Source organism: Suricata suricatta, chromosome 2 (genome assembly GCF_006229205.1).
Source record: "Suricata suricatta isolate VVHF042 chromosome 2, meerkat_22Aug2017_6uvM2_HiC, whole genome shotgun sequence".
Lineage (NCBI taxonomy): Eukaryota > Metazoa > Chordata > Mammalia > Carnivora > Herpestidae > Suricata > Suricata suricatta.
In genome coordinates, this window is record NC_043701.1 from 115,165,740 (window position 1) to 115,186,670 (window position 20,931).

The 20,931-nt window shown below is 38.4% G+C and overlaps 1 protein-coding gene across 1 annotated transcript in view; it reads left to right on the forward strand.

Moving 5' to 3' along the window:
- Positions 1 to 20,931, forward strand: part of PRKG1 (protein kinase cGMP-dependent 1) — a 1,238,870-nt gene that overhangs the window by 67,323 nt on the left and 1,150,616 nt on the right. The gene's annotated exons all lie outside the window — the stretch shown is intronic.

Sequence of the window (20,931 nt, forward strand, 5' to 3'; positions counted from 1 at the left end):
TTTTACAGCACCAAAGACTTAATCATCCATTTTCTATATAAAAAGTAGCTACTTTTTTGCATGGACCTCAAGTATACTGTAGTATAGAGGTGGAATTTAAGGAAAGGTATTAAGCAGGCTGTGTTTTAGCTTATGGGCAAGTAATAAATTATATCATGTATCTTGAATGTATCATAGATAAGCTGCTATATTACAATTGTCACTTCAGATAGCTGTGAAATTAGGTGATTAACTAGTTGGTACCTACCCTTCTAATATCTGTATAAGTCTAATTACATGAAATAGAAGTGGGGGTTTTGATTTTTTACTTTGCTTTTCTGTTTGGAGTATCATTGTAACTACTGTATTGTAAATGATGGAAAATAATTGCATATGTTAAAAAAATAAATTGTGTAAAAAAATAAAAAAAAACATTAAAAAATTAATAAAATAAAAATTTAAATTGTTTCTTATACCATTGTGATTCCTTCAGGTTATTGTAATCCTTGTAATCTTATAAAGCCAGACTCCACACCCTCTAGGGTCAAATGAACAGGTCAATAAGCAAAAATTAAAAGAACTTTTTTTGGATTTTTTAAAAACAGTCCCAAAGAGAGGTGCTTATACATTCCGTTTTCTTCTTCCAACACCTTGGCTTACATCCTATAACTGCTATTCCCTGCTCTCTGTCCCATAACTTAGTGAAAAGTCCACCATTAGCCCAAGGCCCTGTGTCCTCTGTCCCTTTCCCCTTGACTCTGCAACACCCAGGGCCAACTCTTGATTAAATAAAGTCCTCTGCTCAAAACATGGTGGGATGGGGAAACTGAGCCAACAGAGTCATGCATCAAATCATGAGCACCTGTGAATTCACTAGCTTGCAGTAGTTGGGGAGTAAAAGGAAACTCTTGGATTCTTGGACACCAAGACTGGCCTGGGTCGACCAGGAGGTGCGGGGGTTATCATGCAAGGGCAGTGGGATGGGGTGGCATTCCATGTACACGGTATCTCCTCAGCAGCTCTTCAGTAATGTCCACCTGTTTTCCAGCCAGGCCTGGGCCTAAGGTTTGTGTATAGTGAGATTACAAGGAAAGCACCTTCTGGAAGAGGAGCCCAGGCTCTGTGAAGAATGGATATGCTCAGAAATGATGCTCCCTACGAGTTCACTTTCTTAATAAGTTGTGCCTGGTTACCCACATGCTCGATCTGTGTTTACAGTCCACACATTGAGCAGTTAAAAAGAAGATGTATATATACACAATGGAGTACTACATGGCAATGAGGAATAATGAAATCTGGCCATTTGTAGGAAAGTGGATGGACCTCGAGAGTGTCATGCTAAGTGAAATAAGTCAGGCAGAGAAGGACAGATACCATATGTTTGCACTCATAGGTCTAACAGGAGAAACCTGACAGGGGACCATAGGGAGGGGAAGGGAGAGGGCGAGTTGGGGAGAGAGGGACACAAATCATGAGAGACTATTGAATACTGAAAACGAACCTAGGGCTGAAGGGGGAGGGGGAAAGAGAGTGATGGTCATGGGGCCGCACTTGTGGGGAGAAGCACTAGGTGTTATATGGAAACCACTTTGACAATAAACTATTATTAAAATAAATAAATAAATAAATAAATAAATAAATAAATAAATAAATAAAATAATTATGTGGGAATACAGCCGTTAGTGCTGGTACTGAGGAATGAATGACATTTTCATTACCATTTTCAATGGGTAATGTTGTCCCTGTCTTCCCTTTTCTGTCCATATTTTGATGGACCTTCAGTCTTGCAGTAGCTTCCTGACCGGTCTCTGATGGATCATTTCAGTCTTCCATTCATTGAACACCATGCTCTTGGATGAATTTATCTAAAACACAGCTCCAATCATGTCATTTCTTGGTTCAAAACCAGTTTTCCTTCCATTCCTGAGTGCACAGTCTACATTAGGTGGCGTGGCATCCTGAGGCTCTCCTGAATGTGACCTCATCTGCCTTCCCAGGTGTCTTATACCCACTCCTTTCTCTGCTCTCCATCTGGAAGGAAAGCCCAGCCTCGGGCCTGCCTGCCCCACGCTGCCCCTCTGATTATGTTCTTCCTTCCCCTCTGGAATCAGCTTCCTTCCTCTGCTTACTCAGATCCTACCTTATCCTTCTGAGCTGAGGTCACATGGAATCTTTTCTTATTTTACTCCAGTTTTTAAGACACATTTCTACCATAAGTTTTCCTTTAATTTGTTGAAAAGAAAAAATATGTGTATGCATGAAAATTATTTCTGAGTTTTATACATTTAATAAATTTCTTATGGAAGCATTTAAGATTATATTAAATCAAGGTATTTTTGAAATCTGGAATGTATACATTAAATGAATACAGGCATGTGTATTTGTGTACAGACACATACACATGTATCACAGTATAATGTTAATTTACCTAGATAATTCTACATATCAAAACAGTTTTTTAAGTTTATTTTGAGAGAGAGAGAGAGATGGGAGAACATGAGAGCGAATGGGGCAGAGAGGGAGAGGGAGAAAGAGAATTTCAAGTAGGCTCTGCACAGCATGGAATGTGTTGCAGGGCTCAGACCCACAAACCATGAGATCTTGACCTGAGCCGAAGTCAGACGCTTAACTGAGCCACCCAGGTGCCCGCATCTTTTATTTTGAGGGTAGGATGTATATCTAATACATTATCAAAATATAACAATTGTACAATGTATATATTTGACAGTGGAATAGACTTGGAGCGTTTGATTATCTAAGGTATCGAAAATTGTATTCAATAATTCTTTGCCAGTTGTTGATGTTAATAAATGAGATAAGGTATACGTCTTCAGCTTTCTTAGTATGCTTAACCACACATACAGAGAAGTGCATGAGCCATAACTTTATAATTCAGCACGTAATCTGAACTTACCTTAGGACAACCACAGCTCAGATCCAGACCCAGCCTCCCCAGCCCCGCTTACACCTGCCTCGTGCCATGGCCTGCGTTCTGCCCCCAGAGGGTCTATCATCTTCACATAAATCTGTTTTGCCTACGTTTGAATCTTATCAAAAAGAAATCATACAATGTGTTTGCCTTTATGTGTGGTGTGTTTTGCTGAGTATTCTCTGTGAGTTTTCTTGCTGTTGCTTGTAGCAACATTGTCTTAATTTTACTGTCTTATGTATTGTGTAGTGTGCAGAATTTATTTACCCATCCTAATGTTGAGGGACGTCTGTGTGTTGCCAATTTGGGTATATTATAAATAATGTTTCTACAAATTTCTTGCACAAATCATGTAGTGATATCTACCTGTTTCTTTTGGAATTTCTAGATGTTCAGAGAGCTACATACTCAGTTTAGGTAGAAATTGCCAGTTTTCCCAAGTTGGCTATACCAATTTGTACCCCCATTAGCAGCATATGAAAATTTCCCTTGCTTTACAAACTCTGTCACATTCATCGTCATGATTTGTTTTTTCAATTTAAGCCATTTGTATAGATATAGAGTGGTATATCATTGTGGTTAACATTTCCCTGTTGATTAATGAAATTAAGCAATTTCTCATTTATTTATTGGCTATTTGGTTGTTTTCTTTGGTCAACATCTTTAAAATGTTGCTATTTTCTGGTCACCAGTCCCACAAGAAAGTACTTGAAGTTTCAGGTGTTTTGCCTATTCCTCTATGAGACTGTCCTTATACATTTTAGGAATTTCAGATATAGTGTGTACATCAGCCTTTTGCTGGTTAAGTATATATTGCCAGTATATTTTCCTGTTTTATAGTTTCTTTTCAACTCCCCTAATAGTAGCTTAAAAATGGACTTTATTTTTTGAGCAGTTTTATGTTCACAGCAACATTGAGCAGAAGGTACAGAGAATTTCCCTTGAACCCTTGCTCCCACATACAGCCTCCCCTGCTTGACATGTCATTGTCACCCAAAGTCCAGAGCTTATGTTAGAGTTCACTCTTGGTGTTGTACAGTCTGTGGGTTTTGACAAATGTATGATGACAGGTACTCATCTTAATGGGGTCTCTTGATTGAAAGGTTCTCCTAATTTACTGTAGTTCATTTTATGATTCTTTTCCTCATGGTGAGTGCTTTTTGTGTCTTGTTTAAGACATCCTGACTCATATTAACCTTGCTAATACATTCATTTTTTCTCATAGTTCTAACATGTGTATAGAACTTATCCAAATATATGTACATCTAGATTTAGAACCATTCCAAAAGTATGTCATCTTCTTTTCTAATCTTTATGTATTTTATTTCTTTTTCATACCTTATTTCAGTGGCCAGAGTCTCAGTTATAATATTAAATAGGAGTGGTGATCATGGGCACCCATTTCTTTTTGTGATATGAGGGGGAGATCTTTCAACATTTCACCATTAGTATGAGGTTTCTTGTAGATTTTTTTGTAGATACCATTTATCAAGTAGGTACCTTTTTATGTTGAAGTTTTATTTTAAAATCATGAATGCATTTTGAAATCTATCCCAGTCTTTTTGTATCTATCAAGATGACTATTGTTATTGATTTCTAGTGTAGCTCCTCTGCAATAACAGTACGCCTTTCCATCTTTTGAAGTTTGCATGGGCTTGTTTCATGGTCTCCCATGGGGCCAGTTATTGGAAGAGTGGCTTATGCGCTAGGAAATAGTGTGGTCTGCAGTTTGGGGGAGAGCGTTCGATATATTGCAATTATGTTTGTTAAGTATATTGTTCAAATCTTCTATATCCTGATCCATTTTCTGTCTACTTAGTCCACCGGTTTTGAAAGACAAGCTGCAATCTCTTAAGATTGTAAATTGGTATCTCCTCTTAGGGCTATGCATTTTTACGTGCCATGTTTTGAGGCTGTTATTGAGAACATATATATGTAGATTGATAATCCCTTTATGCTAAATTTATTCTGTCATTATTGTGAAATGTGCTTCTTCATCTCTAGTGATGTTTATTTTCTTAAAATATACCTTAGTATTAGTAGAGTGACATCAACATTCTTTAGGTTTGGGTTTCATTTTTTCCTTTAAACATTTTTTGTTCCCTTCTATAAAATTGGTCCTGGTAGCATGCATCTACTTTTGTTTTATTTTTTATTCAGCCAATCTTTGTCTAGTAATCAGCGTATTTAATATCTTTATTTAATTACTGGTACATTTTGGCTTCACTTGATCATCTTACTATTTGTGTTCTATTTGTGTCTCCTTTTCTATTTGATACTCTATTTTTCCTCCATCAACTGTTCATTTTCTTTTGTTTTTATTTGAGATAAAGACAGCATGAGAAGGGGAGGGACAGAGAGAGAGAGAGAGAGAGAGAGAGAGAGAGAGAGAGAGAGAGAGAATACAAAGCAGGCTCCATGCTGTCAGCACAGAGCCCAAGGCGGGGCTCAGACCCATGAACAGTGAGATCATGACCTGAGCCGGTATCAAGAGTTGGACGCTTAACCGACTGAGCCACTCAGGTGCCCCAACTTTTCATTTATGTATGTTTTATTTCTGTTGTGGCTTACTTTAGAAATTACAGCATGCAGTGCATCCTGAAACCAGCAAGATTAAAGATAAAATAATACTCCTATTACTTCTCAGTGCAGTGATCTGACAACACTCTTATTTTCTCAGTCCCCTCCTATCTTTCATATTATTGTTATTAGATGTTTTTATTGTTTTATGCAGCAATTGTTAATATAAACTTAACTTCATATTTTTTCCTTTCTGTGATAGTTTTCCCTGAAAATGTATTTATATACCATTATTTGCAAAGGATATTTTTGTCAAACATAGAATTCTATGTTGGCAATTTTATGTTCTTCCTGTCTTTTTTTTTTTTAATTTTTTATACAGAGAGAGACAGAGCATGAGAGGGGGAGGGGCAGAGAAAGGAGGAGACACAGAACCGGAAGCAGGCTCCAGGCTCTGAGCTGGCTGTCAGCACAGAGCCCGACACGGGGCTCGAACCCATGAACGTGAGATCTGACCTGAGCCGAAGTCGGAGGCCTAACTGACTGAGCCACCCAGGCGCCCCTGTTCTTCCTGTCTTTTGAGGCTATCATTCGATTGTTTTATGGCTTCCACTGTTAACAATGGAAAGTCAAGTGTAGGGATGCCTGGGTGGCTCAGTTAGTTAAACGTCCAATTCTTGATTTTGGCTTAGTTCATGATCTCACGGTTTGTGAGATTGAGCCCCGCATCAGGCTCTGAACTGACAGCATGGAGCCTGCTTGGGATTCTTTCTTTCCTTCTCTCTCTGCCCCTCCATCTCCCTCTCTCTCTTTCAAAATAAATAAACTTAAAAGAACAGTTGACTATAATCTTATTGTTGCTCTTTTGAAGGTGCTAAGTATTTTTCTCCATCTGCTATTAGGGGTTTTCTCTTTATTTTTGATTGTAAGAAGTTTTACAGTGATATAGCTAGGTGTGTGTGTGTGTGTGTGTGTGTGTGTGTGTGTGTGTGTGTGCGCGTGCTTGTGTTTCTATTTGTGATTTGTATTTATTGTGCTTGTGGCTTATGGTGCCTCTTGAAATTGTAGCTTGATATAGCTTACATAAGTTTCAAAAAGTTCATAGCCATTGTCTCTTTAAATATTGCTTTTGCCCTCTTCTCTCTTTTTTTCTCTTTTCAGCTTTTGGGACTCCAATTACATATCTTTTCTTTATGATCCCACATCTCATATCTTTCTTTTTTGATGTTTTAGAAATCATTTTCCTCTCTTTTTTTGTCTTCCCAGATTTTATTTAAATTCATATAAGTTAACATATAGTGTAGTGTTGGTTTCAGGAGTAGAATTTAGTGACTCATTACTTACACGTAACACTCAGTGCTCATCCCAACAAGTGTCCTCCTTAATGCCCATCCCCGCATTTAGCCCATCCCCCCACCCATAGCCCCTCCAGCACCCCTCAGTTTGTTCTTTGTAAGAGTCTCTTATGGTTTGCCTCCCTTTCTGCTTTTACTTTATTTTTCCTTCCCTTTCCCTGTGTTTATCTGTTTTGTTCCTTCAATTCCATATGGTGAAATCATATATTTCTTTATCTGACTGCCTTATATTCACTTAGCATAATCCACTCTAGTTCCATTTATGACATTGCAAATGGCAAGATTTCATTCTGTCTGATGGCTGAGTAATATTCCATGGCATATATACCACATCTTCTTTATCCATTCATCAGGTGATGGACATTTGGGCTCATTCCATATTTTGGCTATTGTTGATAGTGCTGCTATAAATGTTGGGGTGCATGTGACCGTTTGAATAAGTATTCTTGTATCCTAATCATTTTCATTTTTTATTCTATTTTCTTTGGATTTATATTTTAGTTTTCTAATTTTGTCTCCTGCCATTAAATATAACTACAGAGTTATTAAAATCCAGTTACTGGATATTTTCAGTTTTAATTTTTCAATTTCAGTTTCTTTTATAGTTGCCAGTTTTCTTTTGAAGTTACCGACATTTTCATCACATTCCTAAAACATACTTGCAACAATTATTTAAAGATCCTATCAGGTGGGGTGTCCGGGTAGCTCAGGTAGTTGAGCATCAGACTCTTGATTTTGGCTCAGGTCATGACCTGATGGTTGTGGGACTGAGCCCCATGCCAGGCTCTGTGCTGAGTGTGGAACCTGCTTGAGATTTTCTCTCTCTTTCTCTCTCTCTCTGCCCCTCTCTCTGCTTATGCACATTCTCTCTCTCTCAAAAATAAAATAAAATAAAGATTTTCTTAAAAGTCCCTACCAGGTAATTTCATTATCAGGATTACCATTGGTCTGCATTTGTTGTATGCTTTTATTTTTTCCGAGCTTCATGTTTTATTGTCTCATGGTGTACCTGCTTCTGATTGAATCCTGGGTGGTGTGTGTGAATCTGAGATGCTCCCTCAGTGACCTCCCTCTGCTGAGGACTTTGTCTTGCTCTTGAAGAGCAGGCTGACCCACTTAGCCCCGTCAGGGATCCAGCCTGTTCAGAGAATAGTTTCAGTCTTCATAGTGCTGGGTTGTTACCAGATTTGGCCTTCATGGCTTTGAGCTAGTTTGGCCTGAATTTCAGTTTGGTCCCTCTGGCCCCATGAGACATTTAGAAGTTTTGCCTAGCTTCTTAGCCTCTCAGCTTCTAATTCATACTCCATTATTTATCTTCTTTAGGAACTTGTTTTGTAACTTGTATAATGTATCAAGAAGATCACTGAATGGGCTTTGCTCTTCTCTGGGATGTTAGCCCTTCAAATGCTACTGTCCAGGAGCCTTAAATATTTTTTGGAGAGGTGGTCGGGGGGAGAGCTTTTCTAGTTATTCTTGTTGGGACCCTTTGCCAGCAACAAGCTAATCCCTTATCAGTAGAAGAAGTTGATAAGAAAAACTCTTGAATAAATATCAAACAAGTGCTATCTAATTAAAAGGAGGGAAATAGGTTGAAAAGAAAGGAACCAAGAAGCTATTTTGATCCACAGTATCGAATTTTTTGAAAATAATAAGATCTCAAAAATAATTTTTTAGATCTTCAGGGGCACTTGGGTGGCTTAGTTGATTTGAGTGTCTGACTTGGATTCAGGTCACGATCTCACGGTTCATGAGTTCAAGCTCTGCATTGGGCTTGTTGCTGTCAGCACAGAGCATGCTTGGAATCCTCTGACCACTCTCTCCCCGCCCCTCCGCCACTTGCCCTCTCTCTCTTAAATATAAATAAACATTTAGAAATTCAATGTACAGTTTTAGAGTAATACTAATGTTTATTTTAGTTTCTAACTTGAAAAAAATTGGATAAACTTTTTATGCTGTTAGAAGTGGATGCCAGTTCTTGGCTTGAGCGACCTGATAGTTTTCCTTGTGATGACTAACATCAAATAGGCGATCAATATCAGCATTTATGGTCAATAAGTTAACAAACACTTCACATTTCAAATACTTTGATGAGAATCACTATTTTCTAAAGTAGTGTGGTCCCATTTAACTGTCTAAATGCCCACTTTCTTTTTGTAGGACCAAAGAAGTTCTAATAAATAGTTTAATCATTTGAAGATCTGCTAATTCATGTCGAACGGAAGCCAGTATGATTTACTTGCTGCTTTTTTGTAAGGAACGTGTTAAATATTCAAGATGTTTTTGCTGGCTGTGGAATGGAAAATTTCACCAGTAGAGGGTGCAATTGTACCTTTAGTTCTGTATTTTAGCCCTCAGAAATTAGTATTTAATAGCTGAGGGAAAAATGTGAGGAATGCACTGTTTGCTGAAGCTGTGTACTATTTATGGAAATGTATTTAAAGTAAACCATGCAAAGGACAAGTTTGCTTTTCACAACCATTTGCTTACCTCATACTTTTAAAAAGTGACAAAATCTCAATTAGACCCCATTTTCTACCAAATATTATTTTAACTGAATAAAATATTTACCATATGCAAAGGTATACATATCTAGATATAATGTTTTCTTATTATAAAGCTTAATTATTAGGAATCATATATATATATATATTTACCCCTTAGGAAATCCTGCATCCAAAAGCATTAAATATTGATAATTGCAAAGTGAGACTCCTGTGTCTTAGGAGAAAAAATAAGAACCAGTAGAGAGAAATAATGCAATGTCAAGAGAGTTCTTACATTTGCGTAGTTATTAACACTCAGATTTTATTGGAGATTCAGAAATTTCAGGCGGTTTCAAATCAGAATCTCCATTCAGACTCTAAAGCAGGATCGTCAGGCTTCATGTATAAAGACTTGGGATGTGTATGTGTACAAAGCTTCGAGTCTTCGTCTCCAAATCTGACTCTGTCCTTGGAAGAGGATGTCCCCTTTTATTTTTTTCATAGGCAAAGTTTGAGCTTAGGTTTTTGTAACTTTGTCAAATATTACCCTTTCTGCAAAACCTGTATTCAAGTACAGTAAGCTTGAAGAACTTAGGAAGCCTTTTTTGCAGAAAAATTTTGGGAGCCATCTACTCGAGAAGTACTCCTTTTTTTCCTGAATTAACAAACTACTTCTGTTGTTTGGTTTCGTGGAACAGCTGTTTAACGTTGAGATTGGTGCTAATACACGAAGGGTAGCACTTAGTATTCAGTGGACTGTGGCATTAAAGTTCTGATTTCATTTGAAGGGCCAATTTAGTTTGATATTCTGATATTCCATAGGAAGACCAAAAGAAAGTGCCAGAGAGGAGAAGGAGATAAGTGTATCTACTTTATGAATTAAATTATTGGGTTAAAAGTATTTTTGGAGGTTAATTTGGTTTTTGGACTTTGTTTCAACCTGAACTTCCTATTAGAGATGAGATGAGCAGCCTTGGGTAATCAGCACTGGCGAAACTTTTACAAGCACCTTAATTAGAAGCATCTGCCTTCATGGGGCACCTGGGTGGCTCAGTTGGTTAAGCGTCCGGCTTCGGCTCAGGTCATGATCTTGCAGTTCGTGGGTTCGAGCTCCGTGTCAGGCTCTGTGCTGACTGCTAGCTCAGAGCCTGGAGCCTGTCTTCTGATTCTGTGTCTCGCTCTCTCTGACCCTCACCTTCTCACACACTCTCTCTCTTTCCCTCTCTATCTTTCTCAAAAATAAATGAAAAGAAAAATTTTAAAAATTTAAAAAAGGAAGCATCTGCTTTCAAAATAATATCAGGTGGCATTAATAGTTTTTGAAAAGAAGTGTTCAGGAGGACTCTTAAAAACGGGCCAACTCCAAATACAGCAGTCAGCTCTTTTGAAGGAGTAGCTAGAGCTTCGGGAGAAACAAGAGAAAGAAATTGAAAAATTGCTGGTGTTATAGATGCTGCCAGTGTTACATAAAAGAGCACTAAACCTTGAAGACAATGTATTATAAGCCTAAAAGTAAGAAAGACTCTGGGATTATGGTGATTTGAGAAGGTGACTGGGTATTCAGAAATATTATTTCCTATAAATATTCAAGGTAACAGGTAGCAAGTGGGAATCATGGCTCTTCAGCTGGTGGACATGTACTAAGAGAGATGTCCGTGTTCTTTTTTTCTGCATGAAAAACCCCAGTTTTAAACTAAGCCTCTGATATATTTGACTTATTACATATAGAAGGGACATGCAGAATTATGGAGAGCTAAAGCATCAGTTGTCAGAAAAATCACCATGTGATAGTTTTCATGTCACCTTTTGCTGTCACGTGACAGAGAAAGTCATTACCTGTATTCACTTCTAAGCTGTCTTTACCATGTTGATGTTGGTGTTCATTTTATATATCTATCTATATCTATATGGATATAGGTAATTAATTATTCATTATTGACCAATAGATATACACACACGTATAGATAGATATACAGTTGAATATGTGTACATAGATATACAATTGAATACACACACACACAGTGAGCCCTTGAACAATGTGACCCAGCTGCAGTTGCAAATGCATGTGTAATTTTTGACTCCCCCAAACTGAAGTACTAATAGTCTGCCGCTGACTGGAGGCTGTACCAACAACATAAACAATGATTCACATATATTTTGCTTGATATATGTATTGTATTCTGTATTCTTACAATGAAGTAAGCTAGAGAAAAGAAAATGTTATTAAGAAAATTATAAGGGGAAGAAAATACACTGAGTTCCATATTCTGTCAAAACTAATCCATGTGTAAATGGACCCACCTGTTTCAAGCCTGTATTATTCATTATTCAAGGGTTAACTGTGTGTGTGTGTGTGTGTGTGTGTGTGTGTGTGTATGCATCGTGATACCATATAGCCCATGTATCACACACACATATCTACTACACACCTATACATGCACATACACGTACGCGCGCATGCACACACACACACACACACACACACACACACATTCCAGGCTAGTGTTGGTCACGATATTTTAGTTTCAAAGGTTTTGTGTAAGGGCATTGTTTTCACTTCAGAAGCACCTGTCCAAGGGCCACAGATACCATAAATATTTCCTGGGAGATCATAGGAATTCAGTGCTCTTTCAAAAACAGACAACCATGTGACTTGCAGACTTCCTGCTGGAGACCTGTGATTCAGGGCAGCTGCTCACAGGGGTAGTTGTACTGAGTCTCCTGAGGCTCATGACACACATGCTGCCAAATGACACTCCTGGTGGGGGCTGCAGGCCCTGAAGTTCTTCTCTATCCGTATTATATCCAGGGATATTCAGTTCAGTTTGGTGGCTTCATTTTTTGGTGAAGAAAAGGCAGAAAGAAACAAATTTTCTGTTTATTGGTGGTGGTGTGTTACAGACATTAGATAAATATTTCTTGAATTAATTCATTTAGTCAATGCAGTTAGCAAATATATGGGGAGGGCTTACTCGTTCTAGGTTTTGGTGGATGAAATAGTTCCTTGTTTCATTGGAGTTTACTGTCTAATGATAGGTAGCAAATATTCTTGAAAATTATTATTCATTGTAAATTCGATTATAAGGAAAAATATGAGGATGATTTGGGAGGATTATCAGAGGAAGTGAGATTTGAGGAGAGAAATGAAGACTATGTTCAATGAGTTAATGACTCAAAAGATAGATATGGTGATTGGGAAGGGATGGAGTGGTGATTTTAGGGTAGTGAAAGGAGTTAGGTGAAGGATTTCAAAGGCAGAAAGAGAATCGCCAGTGGAAAAGCTCTCAAATGTTAAAATGAAGCTGTTTGGTGTCTGGAGATTTTTAAGAACTCTAAGGTCAGTATAACACTTAGGTAATTAATTATTAATCAGTTGCTCTCCTGATTTAAGCCCCATTGTAATTTTTCCTTGACCATTTTCTCAACCGAAGCAGCAATCCAGTGACCCTGCCTAAATTTAAAGACAGGAAATGTGACTGTGGGTCTAGTCCTTCCTGTAAGCACTCGACCAGGCATGTGCTCAGGTCTTGTGTCTTGTCATTGGCTGTGGTGATAGACGGGGTGATTTTTTACTTTAAAGGGGAGATTCTGTGTCTGTAGTCCTGTTGGTGGATCAGGGGTGAGTGTTCTGGTATTGCTGTATATGCAAATACCCATGAGACATTTCACATACGGGGAAACTGCTTGTGATTTTTAATAAATTGGCCAACTTACCTTTAAACATTCACTATCATACAGACTTAGGTTCAACACTTAAAACATTAGATGAAAGAAAGCCTAGTTGTTTAAATCAACTGTGTATATTTACTCTATATTTATTTTGGAGATTCATAACACGTATTGGAAACTTAGAAGTTCTTTGGAATATGCAGAAAGAATTCTGTTTCACTGAACTTTTCTCAGTGTCTCCCAAGCATTTTTGACTTCCCCTCCCCCCCTTTTAAGGAACTGGTGTGTGTTAGCTCACAACTTGGAGGAAACACTGCATTGTAGTATATGTTGATTGGTGAGAGCTCTTGGATTACAGGATTCTAGAAGGCTGTTCAGTGACCACCGAGTTTAGCTGTTGTACCAGCTGTTACCATATGCTGCTTCTTGGTTATTTGTGTTTTTTCTATTAATTATTCTGATTTCTCACAATCGGATATTCCCTGGTCGCAGAATATGAAAGTTGTGTTAAAAATTCGCTATGTAGAGAGACTGGTGATTAAAAGAACATGTACTGAGAGTATTAAAATACAAAATACTTTTTAGGAAAATACCAGTGTAATAAGGTTTTAAATGCTGTATGTTCCAATGCATTTTGAAGTATGTCTTTACTGTCTTCTTTTGTGAACATTCTTCAGGTACTCCACTGGGAAATATTAAATGAACAAAATCATCTTTCGGCACATTCTTAGGTTATTATTACCTTAAACATGTCTCACATGGTCTAAGACCAATTACATGATTTCAGGGAATGAAACAAGTATCACCACTTGAATTTCAAGAGTTTTTTGTAACGTTTACAGGGTTCCCTTTTAATTTGTACAAATTGGAGACAATTTTTCTCTTTCCTGGTGATGATGTTTTTCATGTCACAAGGGCTTTTTAAACCTTGTAATGGGAGGAAGCCTGAGTTGCTGTGTCTGAAAAATGGAAAAGTCAAGCTAGATGGTTTACTATTTTTCCCCAATAGATTCTGTCAATTGAGGTGGAATGCAAAAGATGTGGGGTGCGACCACCTCTTTTGCCCACTTTTACTTCGACATCAATGAGGGTTGAGTAGGAGGGTGTGGTTTACTTTTCACACCTGTGGCGCACGCAGGACTTTGCGGCAGGTGCAGGCACATACACACGCATGCGCACACATCATTGTGTCCTGTAACCCCCCATCCACGTAACAACGATCCCTCGTGGTTTGAGTTGATATATCAGGAGAGGCATGAGAGAACTAATTGGACATCTTAAAGACCCTTTAATATATTTTGTTCTCTACAGCAAATTAAGTGTGCTGAATTGGCTTTAATAGCTATTACCTAGGAAGAGATAAGAGGTAGGATTTTCATGTGCATTGAATCAGGCTTCCGTGTGCACTGATAATAAAACACGAGTGAAAGAAAAATGTAACTGGAAGAACACAATGCTTGGGAACACTTGGGTTCCAAACTTGCAAGTTGACTCCGTTGGCCTTTAAATTTCCTTAAATTTAAAATTAGGATGTTGAATTACATAATCTCAGTATTACATTTCAGCTACGATTCTGTGATATTCATTATTGGTAAAAAAAAAAAATAAGGACACTGTGGCCTATTTGTGTGTGTGTGGGGGGGGTGTCTGTGCGCGTGCGCGCGTGGCTGCAAGTGGGGAAGGCTGGTAAGCACTAATGGTCTTTTAGTTCCCTGTTTTGGGACTGCTGATGACAGAGGCAAAAATTAAGGAAACAAGAGAGTGCATGTGGAAACGCTTTTGCATCAGGTAACTTCAGATCTGTGACTCGAAGTGTGCTTGCTGTGTGCTGAAAGAGGGTCTAAACTGTGGAAACTGCAAAGTGAAAATAAGCAATTTCACTAAGTTCTGTGTGTTCCTAATAGCAGCAATTGCTTTTAACATTCTGCAAATAAGTGTTTTGAAGACTTCCCTGTCATTTTTTCCACTTAAAGTTGTTATTCGGCATAGTAGCTTTTCCAAGAAAGATAGATGGCTAGAATTTTGGCTGTACTATATTCTATGGAAAACTTAGATAAATTTTCCATAGTAACTCCCTAAATTAACTTTGATATTTGAGTAAAAACATTCCTATGTAATGCCGTGACTCAAGACGGATACTGAATATTCTGCCTAATGCCCAAAATGGGTAAAAGTCTCTATTTGCTACTTATTTATATGGGCATTTGTACCCACCAGATCACGTTATGCCTGTGCTTTGAAAACAAATTTTTAAAAAAATACAGTGTGGTCCAGGGAGAAATTATTGAATCTTTAAAAGATATACATGGGGCAAGGTGACTGATAATCTCATAGTTGGTTACAAATGCCTAGTGACAATATGTGTCTCATGGTCCCCAACTTGGGTCTCTGTCCTTGGTCCAAATGCTATGCCTTCACAAACGTCAGGTGCCATGTCTTGACCCTAGAATGATGTCCACTTGTTTTACCAGACTACCACTTCATTTGCCTGTCATTAAAGATGGATTTCTGGATTTCCATCTCAGGGTGATTGCATAAAAGTCAAAATATCAAGAGTTTCCTGAATTTGAAGTTAGGTGATATTTACTTGGTCATTCAGTTCAAGAGGATGAAGGTCAGATGATCAGAAAATGCTTCCCTAGTACGTCTTTTTCTTTCTGCCTGCAACTTCCTCTCTCCTTCAGATCTCTGAATCTCACGGTGCAAACAAATGCCATGCTATCTTCCTCTTGCCTAATCCATTCATTTGACTCCCTGATAACCCAGTTCACTCAAACTTCTGAGTGTCTTCCTTCCATCTTCAGTACTTTCTCAGTTTACTGATTGTACTGAGTTCACTAGCAAAATGTAGTGCTGGGTTTTGCTTTCAGTTTTGATTACAAAACATGCAGGTTGAAAATGGCTGAGTTCTAGTAGCTGTTAAATGCAATTTAAAATAAGAGTAACAACCAAAATTCATGGGCTTCAGAGCTGTTCTTCCATAAGCCACATGACACTGAATATGCTCTCAAATGCAGACTTACCTTCCTAAATATTTTTGACTCTTCTGTGGAAAATACGATGCATTAACTTACGAAATGATGTTCATTTATAGGCCAGAAGAATCATTGAACTAGGACTGAGAAACTAAATGTATTAGGCAGGCAGGAGAGAAGTTACAATGCTGTATACTCACATATATATTCACTGGGCTTAAAATGAGGCTGAATAATATTTTGTGAACAAAGCATTTTAAATTCCATCTTGTGCATTTCGAAATTCTCCATTTGTGAAAAAAATATGGAAAGCCAAATTCCTTCCTTCTTAAAACCATTTTATTTCTCCCATTATTTGGAACTGTTATTTGGAAATGGGCGGCTTGTTGAAGAATACAGAGAACAATTCTTTTTGCAGACAGCACATGTGTTTTCATGAATACTACTTCAGGCTCCGTAATAACACACCATCATTTTAAGCTGTGGAACATAAGAATTCATTTCAACTGATATTAGGCATGACACTAATTTGGTATTAAACTCTAAGCACATTAGCAATTATGGTACAATGCACTATTACTTTCCAAATCTCTGCAGTAAGTTTTCATCATTAATGGTTTATGTTTTTATGTTTTCCATGCAGAACATATCATGCGCAGAAGTAAAACTTCAAAAAGCCAAACCATTAGAATTTTTACTTATCTCATTTTAAATATGGATTCCTGATGGCTGAGTCTACCCACCAAATATAATCATAAGGATCACCTAATTCTTTTGGAGTTCATCGAATATCAGGTGCTTTAGTTATTGTGCTTTATCCATAGAAAGTCAGTATGTCTGAAGTCTAGATTTTTATAAAAAAATCAAAGCAAAGCAAAAAGAGAGCCAAGAATCTGTCTAATTTATCAAAGTGTGATTAAAATTCTATTGTCTGACTTAATCCTTGTATAGCCCCAAGACAGTTCTTGTGGTATATTATTATGCATTGAAATAGGATGATTGTTTTCTTAAAATATATTCACACAAATGTGTAAGTGGGTTTGCATGTGCCTAAAATAATAGATATTATCATTATGGATCTTCCTAGTAATGGTTTTACTTTTCTATCTGTAAATTTGAAAGCAAAATTTGAAGATATTTATAAAATCGGTGTCTCAGTAATCCCAAATAAAATAGAGTGACCAAGTGTCCTGGTTTGCCCAGGACCAAGGGGACACCCAGGACTTCAGCTTTAAAACCAGAACAGTCCCAAGCAGTTTTAGTATTACGGACAGGACAGTCTTGGCCAGATGGGTGCAAGCTGGTCACCTTAAGCAAGGATGAAATGGTGCTGGAGTGAAGACAGTCTTGGGAAAAAGAACTTCCAAGAATTCTTTTTCCTGCTCTTTCAGGATTTCCCCAGTTTTTCCTCTTCCTATCTACCCAACCCCAAAGTCAGACTAGTTAATGTCAAAGATACTCTTATCTCTGTGGACCGAGAATCAGGACATTGACAACATCTGGAAGTCCTGCAGAAGACACTGAAGGCCAGGGAGTCAGGGAATGAGCTCTGTACCACCTGGTCTGGATTTGAATCCAGGCTTTCATTAGGTGGGTGATTCGGTGCTGCCATTTTTTTTTCCAAATATAAGTGGAAATAATAATAAAGGCCACCTGGTGGGGTTACGCAAACAATGCCTGTCATGCATTCAGAGTCCAAGGAAGTGAGTTATTTTTACTGTGACCTTTCGAGTAGCAATTTGGAGCACGCCAGTATGTCTACAGTAATGGTAACTCTCAGATCTTGTTTCTTGTAGGTATTTTCCGTAAGGGGGTGGCTTCCTTCACTTAAAGCCCTCGGGTATGTTTTATTTGTTTTTGTAGTTTTTCCCTACTCGAAATGGCAGAGGAAAATTTCAGAGTTAGGACTCTTCTAGGAAGAGAGCATCGGTGAAAGGGACACCCAGATACAAAATGATCACAGTCCTTTTGAGGCTAATTATGGCTTTAATTTTTTTCATAGCCAATATGAAGCTGCATCACCAAATGCCTCATTTTTTAATGCTTTTTTATTACTTTTGAGAGACAGTGTGAGCAGGGGAGGGTCAGAGAGAGAGGGAGATACCGAATCCAAAGACAGACTCCAGGCTCTGAGCTAGCTGTCAGCACAGAGCCCGACGCGGGGCTTGAACCCACGAACCATGAGATCATGACCTGAGCGGAAGCCGGATGCTCAATCGAATGAGCCACCCAGTGCCCCTTCTGAATGCCTCATTAAATGGTTCTGAGATTCCCTTAAGGAAGGCATGATCAAATTTATTCTCAATCATGAGAGGTGGGTGTCAAAAGGAGGAGCAACGATAAGCCACAGGTTAGGCTGGATACAGGTAGTTGGCTTCTCTGAGGGCTGTGACAGAGACTAGTGAAAAACCCACTTGTGAGTTGACTGTGGTTGTAAGTTGCCTATGGAATTCGAGAGCATGAACTCAGTTCCTTCAAAATTTCCTGGATCTCTGTTTTAGCATCTGCCGGGGAGGCTTCCTCCCCTGGGACAGGCCGTGGGAGAGCTCAGAAGACGTCACTCCACTCCACTCCATTTCGGACTTGTTAGTCACGGCCTGGGAAGCAGAGAGTAACTTGTGCCTGATCTCTGATCCTCTGGTTTAGTTTCCCATGACACACATAGTAAATTTGTTGAAACATTACTACAGGACCTTGATTTTTCTCATAAAATTTCTAGCATTTACCAGAATAGTAGCAAAGATGTTTAAAAAAAAAGAAAGAGATTGAGTTCACTCAAAAGATGGAGATGCAAAGCCAAGGCCCTTCAGAGTTAAGCAGCTAGTCAAGAACATCATTGAAAAACATACTTAAAATATTTATTTTGACATCAAGAATGGAAAAGTCAAGAATTCTGGATTTTGCATGTATGATTATAAAGTTAGGGGGAAATTCAATTATTCTTTCTATTAGCCTAATATATGATACCAAATATATGATACCTTGACTACTTTTTTTAAAGTGTAGGGTGACTGTCATAGTCATGTGTTTTGGCCGCTTACTTTCTTTGCATGCATTATAGCAGCCTCCTGATTCTCAGGATGAGACTCCTCGTGGGATATACATTTTGTATCCTAACAATGAAATGTAGGATGAATATATCCTATAGTTGCATGTAGATATGAGAGCTTAGTGAAAATTATTTAAACAACTCAGTGTAAAAATTTTCACTTGTATTGAAAATACCTGAACTTTTTTTTGTTATGAAGGGCTATTTTTTAATTTCCTTTGTACATGTTGACAGGCTTTCTTAAAAATGAAGAATTTTCTCTGCTTTGTGCTGTCCAAAGACATTAAGTAACTCCATTTAAGCCTCAAATGAACCTTAAAACATAGTAGCTCTGCTTAGTAGTTGCTAATGATTTCCCCTGTACCATTGCTTCAGATATATTTTTAGATATAAACTCTTGGCCTCAGAACCCCTATGTAGATCTATAGGAAAAAGGCATTTAGTTCTAAACACTTTCCCATGGGATTAAAGAATTCCCATAGGTTAAGTAAAATAAGAATTTGGCCTCTTGCCTGGGACAAAGAAATGATCACAAATGCTCTCTTTTAAAATAGAGTCCTATACAAAGCCACAGTACTTCTAGTTGATTTAGTTTTAATTAAAACAACAATTAGAAGTATTTCACTGCTGTCAGTATTTGTAAATTACTCATGTTCTGTTCATTACGAATGAAAATGTTTTGGGAATTATCCACTTTATCACATTCTGAAATAAATGCATTTCCCTGTTGGAAAGCAGAACATTTAAGTGCCTTATATCATCTAATGCTAAGAGCATTTACATCATGATCTGAGTGAAAAATGTTTAGGATTTATATCCTTTTTCATGTATGCCTCTGATAACAAACAAATACACTGAATCAAAGTTTGCTAATGTGCCATTGTCTAGCTTGTTTTTCTTCTCTTTGCTCAGACAGGAAAAAGTTATGTATTCAAAAGTAAAAGCAAAAAAAAAATTTTGAGACTGATAGATTCATTCTTGGCTAAGTTTAACTTTTTTTTTCCAATTTATTTTTGCGAGACACAGAATCTGAAACAGTCTCCAGGCTCTCAGCTAGCGGTCAGCACAGAGCCTGACGCAAGGCTCGAACCCACGAACCGTGAGATCATGCTCTGAGCTGAAACTGGACGCTGAAACCGACTGAGCTACTCAGGCGTCCCCATTCTTGGCTAAGTTTAGATTGCATTGAATGGTTCTAGATTGCAATTCGATTTTAATGTATTTTCTATCAGTTTTGTTTTACTGTGAAGGAAGGGCCCAATAGAGCATTGGTTTGTAACACTGAGTGCTCAAGAATAGTAATTAGGGCTGCTAAAAAAAGATGCTATAAAGTTGGGTGAGTCAATGAAGATTTAGATAAATATTAGGAATTTAGGTACGTAGAAAGTAAATATTTGTAGATTCTAAACATGTGTTCAGATGATGGGCGAATTCCCCTTCCACAGAGAGAGCTCACTTATCATATTAGGAACTACTAAGTGGGCAGAGTTGAGGTGGCTGGGTGGAAGTGGGGTAGTATGGCACTAGGTTCTGCAGCCCATCTGGGCTCCCCCTTCTCGTCATGGTCCCTCTCCACAGTTTGCGTCCTGCCATTCAAGTGTAAGCATACAGTTCTAACAGCCAGAGAGGGAATGTTTTTGAAGATCCAATTCCATTTCACGATGGACTTTTTGGAGCTCAGCGATGATTTTTCCTGCGCCCCCTCTCTGGTCCCCTACCCCGAAATAGCAAATGGCAGAAGCAAAGCCATCCATCAGGTCTTCCGCAGACACTAGCTTGGGTTGGGGTGGATAGCTGAGCGGCCTCTTCAAGGGCCCAGACCTGAAAAAAGAGTTCAGGAGTGTGAGTTCCGAGGGGGCGGGAACGGGGCAATCAGCGGGGGCGAAGCGCACCAGAAGCCCCGCCCCCTCGCCCCTTCCTCAAAGGCACCTGCGCGCCGCCTGGAAGCCCTCCCGCTCGCTGGCCTCTCTCC